A 7,927-nucleotide genomic window follows, 5' to 3' on the forward strand; every position below is an offset into this window, starting at 1 on the left:
TAACACTTGAGTGAAATGTTCACACACACATCTTTATCTCTCCTATGCTGTTTGCCAGCGCGACACCGCTATATATAGTCACTGTAGGAGTGGATAGAGCACACTCCAGCAGTGTTCCAGGGCCAGACAGACAGACAGGACATTATTAGTGGTGCACGGCTGCAATGGAGCATGGCAGGCAACTTTGTTGATGCTCAAGGCCCCTCCAGGAGAGTGGTGAGGAGAGTTTCGGGGACACCACGGGTAGACAGAAAAGACAGAGGGGGGGGGAGTGACAGAGAGAAAAAAGAAAGAGAGGAGAGGAGGTGGAGGGAAAATAAATGGATGAGTTATGGAAAGACCAGAAGAGGAAATGAAAGCAGAGACAAGTGGAGGAGGAGGAGGAGAGAGAGAGAGAGAGAGAGAGAGAGAGAGAGAGAGAGAGAGAGAGAGAGAGAGAGAGAGAGAGAGAGAGAGAGAGAGAAAGAGAGAGACAGAGACAGCGAGATTGGGGTAATGTGGAGTTGGGGTAATCTCCCTGGCCCGTGGCCCCGCAGTAAAGCCTCTGGTTGGCCGTGGGTCTGGGTTGTAGACGGGCCGTCTCCACGTAGCGCTGGGCGAATTAGACTGTGGTTCCTTCCAGCCTCCCGGCCAGCTCCGGCAACGTGCTAAACCCAGACGTGACTTATGGCTACCCACGGGGGCTTAGGCCTAAAGACCCAGGACTTACACCACAGAGAGGGAGAGAAAGGAAGAAAGAGAGAGAGAGAGAGAGAGAGAGGCAGAGACACAAACACAAGGAGAGAAGTAGAGAAACAGAAAAAAGCGAGGCCCTTTTATAAAGGACAGTGTTTACAGCAGTGACGTGACAAAACATGCAGGGGGAGGGGGGAGGGGATACCACAGGGGGAGGGGGGAGCCCTATTCCGGCATTCCTCTCCACTGTCCACCAAGCTAGTCGACGACAGACAGGGGTTGGACGCCAAAGGACACGCTTCTGCCCTGTCACGGCTCGGCCACCGTCACGGCAACGGACCAAGTGGTCAGGAGGGACCCGCAGAGGAGACAGATGCTCTCAATCAGGTCCTCCTGACCGCGGCTGTAAGGGATATTCCCACACAGGATAGCGATGAGCACCAGCGGTCAGGGAGAGAAGCTGCTTTTAGCATCATGGTCGTTTCATAACGGAATCTATGCCATTCCCGGTCTTCCCATATAGAGGGTTGAGTTTCGTCCCCCTCAAGAGGGAAATGATGAGCTGTTCTAGGAAAAAGGCAAATGAGGAATAGCGATGGGGCCGTAATACCACGCGTATTATTAATACGCCACAATAACACAATGTTATGGCATCGCAAATAAGAGGACCAAGTGAATGAGATTATTCGAAAGACAAAGCCCTCCACGGATCGAGTATCACCACTTACCCCTTTGAAGTAAATAATTCACCGACCATTTACATTTAGAATTGGCACTTGTTACAAGGTTGTCTTTATGTGAACGCACTTCAGAATGACTTTGACAGTCACCTCCCCTTGTTGGAACAAGTTACGATTATTTAATTGCACAATGCCTCCAAACCACATCACTCAAATGCACTTACATGTAATTTGATACGAGCCTCCTTGGCTGGTTGGAACTGCCATTCATATCAGAGTGGTTGGTGTGTGTGTGTGCTTAATAAGATTCTGTTTGTGCACCTCGCTTTTGCAGATTGCCTGCATATCTGGTTGTAGTCACGTATGAAGTCAAGCCCTTCATTGATAACACGTCCGCCGCTGATAGCATCTCTAAACAAGATAGAACACGTTCTGCTACGTTCCGTACCGCAATCTACCACCTTTAATACGACAGGACATAAGTGAAATGTCAACGATATGTTGAATGAACTGCCAGATAGAAAATACATATGATAGGGTGGGAGAGGACTTGTGTGCACGTGTCATTGTAGACGGTGTACATCGGGATGTTATATATGACCCGACGCCTTATGCTCCTTGCGTTAATGTTAATAAGGTAAACACATCAATTCACCCTCGACCCCACTCCTCCCCCGCAGAGCCCCAGCACATTCATTAGTCCTGCTCCTTCATAGTCTAAATATTTACCGTCTCTAACTGAATTTACTGTTTAATTTGCTGCATGGAGTCATTTATCGACCGGGAAAGCCTTATTAGTGATGGCCGTCCACAGACCCAAGCCCGTCCAGCCTTTTTATTCTTTATCCTATGATCAGCAGGGTCCTGTGAGAGACAGATGGGCCCGTCAGTCCAGCTGCAGGGGGCTAAATAACGCCACACACACACACGCTCACACACACACGCACACAGGCACACGCACACGCGCACACACACACATGCACACTCGCACGCACACACACACACACACACACACATGAACACAAGCACACACAGACATACACACAGACACACACACACACACACAGACACACACACTTACACACACAAGCACACACACAAACAAAACACGCACAACCCAATCCTTCCCTTTCTCGCAAATCATTCGACCGCTTGACTTATCATTGGTCCGATTTAACAAGCCTGCCCGCTACAGTCAATTAATGATGATGTCAACTGCTTTGCAAGGACCGTGGAGGCCCGTGTTACTGTATCAAGCATGTCCGCATTATAACCCCCTAACATTGTGCCTTGCCTGTAACCTCCATGCAATCTCCTGTTGAATCAGTCCATGAGGAACATACATTAAACAGGCTTGCGTCTGGAGGTAATTCAGCATCCAGAGATCACCTCAGCTACCACTGTCAGACGTGTAATTTGATTGGCCTCGGTCAGCCCTGAGCTGCCAGGGAGACCTCTCCCTCCTTCCTGTTTAGATTTCCAAACGTCTCATTTATCCCGGATCATTTATACAGCTCCTCTATCCCAATTTTATTGGCTCTCATCAGTCTTGTTTAAAGCAGCCATGCAGAAGAGATGGGGTTGCTGGGGGGGAAATTGCCCTAGTTTGATAATGAGGCCCGCTAGGGGTGGTGGTGGTGGTGGTGGCAGTGGTGGTGGTGGGTGGAGGGTGGTGGTGGTGGGTGGAGGGTGCGCCTGGAAAGAAGGAGTGAATAATTAAAGTGTACAGGTGATTCATTGGGAAGGGGAGGCGATGTGTGAGTTTGTGAGAACGCAGCAGAGAGGACGGGGCTTAATTGCACGCGTTGGCTGAAGCTGAAATGGATTGTTCCTAATGGGGAGGCTGTCTTGACAGAGGGCTTGCTGTGAAGATGGGACTTACTGTACCTACTATATGGGTGGTGGGGGCCTCTGGAGTGTGTGTGTGTGTGTGTGTGTGTGTGTGTGTGTGTGTGTGTTTGCATGCGTGTGTGGTGTGTGTGCATGCGTGTACAATTTAAGAAATAAATAAATACAATCTGTCTTTTTTAGACAACAAATACGACCCAGCTATATTGTCGATGGGGGTCATGGTGAAATCCAAATAGGAGCCATCTTAATAGAAGCACCATCTTAATAGAGGCCTCTCTGATAGGATGGGTTCACTGGCCCTCTCTGTGTTGTTTATCATGTGACGGTCCTATTAAACGCCCAACCAGGCGAAGAGTCCATATTAAACATTAACATCAGGCCAGCAGAGCTCACTGATAGTAATTGCTCTCCTCAATGTTCTCTTTACAATACATTTAGGCTCTTTACTAAAGACCTGTTCTGCCTGACTACCCTGGAATTGTTTTTCTCTCTCTCTCTCTCTCTCTCTCTCTCTCTCTCTCTCTGTGTGGGAAAAGAAAACAAGTGAGGAGGAATGTTCTAGCATGTTCTGAATGTGTGTCCTCTCTGACTCTTTGTGTTCTGAATGTGTGTCCTCTCTGACTCTTTGTCATTCATAGGGAAGATGTAACCTCCTGAACATCATCATTTTCCAATCTAGGGCCCGTATGACGAGGGAGGGATGTCTGGATCTTGAACTTAATTGGCTAGTTCAAGTCCTTGACTTCACCGCTTGAATGTTTCTGGTATCATTAATGTCCTTTCTGTCCCATGTCTTCTTCGGCTGACGAATAGTTGTCGTCTTGTGACCGCGGTGTGCATGGCGATGGTCTTGTAAATCGCCACTTAAGAACTATCCCGAGAGAGAGAGCTGTGTGTCTGCATTGTGCACAGCCGCAGCTTGGAGCATTCATCCTGTGATATGGTACAACTGTCTATCCCCGCCCCCCCCCCCCCCGCCTTGTCTCTTCACCAGAATCACCACACCATCTATTACTGCATTTACTGGTTCTCTAAATCAATTCATCTGCAGTTCGTTCATGGTTTGCATATTTATTGAACTCAAACTCAGTGAACTTTCATAAGAGCGTGGCCCGTTTTTTCAAACCCCACCCCGCCCCACCCTTACGATGATTTGATTGAATATGTCAAGACCATGTAAACAAGGCCTATAGTTAGAATACATTGGAATCATAGTTGTTTATTAGGAACCTCATTTCTAAATAGTCCCAGGCCATAGTCCCAGCCCATAGTCCCAGCCCCATTCCAGTGTGTCCCAGTCTCTAAAATAACACCCAAGTGATGGAGTTCCAATGGGACTAAAAAGCAGAGGTTATCTTAAACGAGCCATATGAAGGCATGGATTTACAGTGTTTCATCCCCTTTTTTCAAACAGACTATACGGCAGAGCCCGGACTCAATCCAGGGGAGTCCACAGCCCGTTTTCTCTGTTTGTCCAAAGTGGATCCACACGGGGTCCTGGGGTATCGCCACATTAACGCATAGCAGCTATAACAGCTCTGCCACTGACTGGAATTGTTACTTTCACAGAGAAGATTCCTGCTCTCTACTCCATGTTCACACTGAAACCTCTCTACACACAGAGAATATACTGTCCATCCAGTTCTGTGTATTTTTTAAATAATGATTTAGCCATAAATATTGGTCTTTCTCAGGGGGGGATGGGGACGGAAAAAGAAGATTTGGATTTCAAACCTCACATTTTCTGGTAAGCTTTGTCCAGCCCTCGCCCGTCCCAGGCCCCTACCTTGGTTCCCTCTTTATGGGATGATCTGGCATCTGATGATCTGGCATCCCATAAAGAAGCTGTTGTTCTAGACGTGTCTGGTTGATAGTCTTGGAACATTAACACCAAGAAAAACATTTCCCCGTATTTTCTCTCTCAAACGCCCCTATTCATCCACCGTAAACATGCTCTGATCTTTACACGATTCATTACGAAAAAACAGTTTTTTTTTTCTTTCGGCTGTGAAAAATAATAACTACTTACATCTTAGGAGGGCAGCTTGCACCACTATTTGTGCATTTAGCTTTGAATAATTAATTTCTGAGGCTGAAATTATTTTGCTATTCATGACCTTGATAGTGTGTGCATTAAAGAAGGGGGGGGGGGGGGGGTGAGCGGAATTAAACGTGAAATGATATGCGAGCGGAGAAACATGTTGACACCCCTGAGCAAACAAACGAGTTCTGCAAGCAGAGAAGGGATTACCATATCTCCACTTAACTTATTTTATCCTGTGAGAATCATCAATATTAAACGGTAAGGAGAGGGGGGGGGGGGGGGAGTGCTGAGGTGGTCTTTTAGCAGCCGGGTGAACCACTGTGTTTAAGGAGAGAGATAAATGAAAGAGCCCCGTGGAATCCACGAAGAAAGTAAACGCTGTCTTTTTATCTTTTCCCCCTTCTCACACAACGTGGTCTCTCTCTCTCTCTCCCTCCCGTTTAGAAATAATTGAACACGTCTCTGTGTCACATCAATTCCTCCCTCCCTCGCTCCCTCTTTCATGTGGGCGAACCCGTTTTTGATCGCTGACACGTTCGCGTGCCCTGTCTTGTTGATACTATTTGTTTGTCCGTGCAGAGGGAAAAAAGGAGACGTAAATATTGACTAGACGCTTTTTTCTTTTTACATATTTACAGACCGACTATTGTTGTCGGTTAATGTCATCAGGGCCAGATTCTGCAGCGAGATGCAATTCTGACCTTAATGACTGTAATGGTAAGTGAGGAGTGACCTGTGTTTGTGTGCCTTTGGGCTAAAACACGGGGAGAATGTGCTGCGTTGGCCTGTCTTGTCCGTGTCTGCAGTATGGAGGTGGAGACAGGGCCTGAGGGCTATCACCATCAGCACGTCGGGCTCTCTGTCAGGTAAAGGACACCGGAGTAGCGTCAGGGTACTGCTGAAACATGAACTTTATTTACGCTCATCTGACCTGTCACTCAACCCCCCCGGAGCGCTGGGTACACGCGACATTAGAATTAGAACACCAAACGAAGTTCGGGATGAACGTTGTCATTAAAACAGGGAGAACTGAGAATACAGTGAATAGTGGTGTGTGTGTGTGTGTGTGTGTGTGTGTGTGTGTGTGTGTGTGTGTGTGCGCTTGTGTTTGTGTTTGTGTGCGTGTCCGTGTGTGTGTGTGTGTTCTCCCCTGTGAAGATACTGTACAACACAATGGTCCTACACACATCTGGTCACCCTGAGGCCCCTGGAGAGGTGCCAGTGAGGGCCGACGGGGACCCAGGAGGGGGCTCCCACCCCCCCCGTCAAAACCCAGCCCACCACCCAGCTGATACTAGTTATCGATATTTTAATGGCCGTCATTAAAGTTTTAAAAGGCTGCGATTAGGCACGGAAACAAAGGAGATCCTTCATGATGTGAGGTCACGTGGGGCTGTAAAAGATCCCTTTAAACAGGTTTATTTAACAGTATAAAAGTGGCCCGGGTGTAGGAGCTGTGGGGGACCAGCCAGGCAGGCAGAGGAGGGAGCTTCTGTGCTGGAAGCCCACTGCCAGCTCCACCAGGATCCAGCCACATACACCACCAACCTAGGAAGGACAGGGACTTTCAATAGAAATAAATAAAATAAAATGGACTGCACTTATATAGCGCCTTATTCCAAAGCGGTTTACAATGGCCTCTCATTCACCCATTCACACACACATTCACACACTGATGAATGTGTGAATGTGAATTCAAGCTACCATGCAAGGCGCCGGCCCGCTCATTGGGAGCAATTTGGGTTAAGTGTCTTGCTCAAGGACACTTTGACATGTGGCCAGCCGAACCATCTCTCGAACCGCCGATCTGCCGACCTTGCGATCATTAGACACCGGCTCTACCTCCTAGGCAAACAGACGCCCTAAAAAAGAAAATGTAGGCCCAAGTAATTTCATGATAATGGACCGTGTAGAGACTGTCACAGATTATACCATGTGTACTAGCTTTAGACCCACCGGGGGAGAATGGTGGAGGAAGAAATCGGAGGACGGGCTGATTGAATGGAAGGAGGAACAGGGTTTGACGCCATACGTCATTCTGGTCCATGCATTACACAAGTCCTGTCTACCTCCACCAGACTCCACCCTTCTACCTCCTCCAACCCCTCCACCAGCCTCCACCAGCCTCTACCCTTCTACCTCCACCAGCCCCTCCACCAGCCTCCACCAGCCTCCACCCTTCTACCTCCACCAGTCTCCACCAGCCTCCACCCTTCTACCTCCACCAGCCCCTCCAACAGCCTCTACCCCTCTACCTCCACCAGCCTCCACCCTTCTACCTCCACCAGCCCCTCCACCAGCCTCTACCCTTCTACCTCCACCAGCCTCCACCAGCCTCCACCCTTCTACCTCCACCAGCCCCTCCAACAGCCTCCCCCCTTCTACCTCCACCAGCCCCTCCACCCTTCTACCTCCACCAGCCTCTACTGCTCTGCTCTCAGCTCCCAGGCTGAACCATTGTGGGTGTCAATCTCTGGTCTAACTATCGAAGCATTTCAACCTCAACCCCAAACCCCTGACCTTCTGGTCTTTGGTGAGTTGAGTTCACGGCCCGCTCTCTGACAGCGGTCCAAGCTGAGAGCACTGACCCGACTCCCCCTGTCCGTCTCCATGGCAGGGAACGGAGGACGCTGGCTGGCTGGCTCCAGCTTTGGCAATTAGGCTATTTTTGGGTCCC

This window comes from Nansenia antarctica, assembly GCF_963989245.1.
Source record: "Nansenia antarctica genome assembly, chromosome: 1".
In the NCBI taxonomy this organism is placed as follows: Eukaryota; Metazoa; Chordata; class Actinopteri; order Argentiniformes; family Microstomatidae; genus Nansenia; species Nansenia antarctica.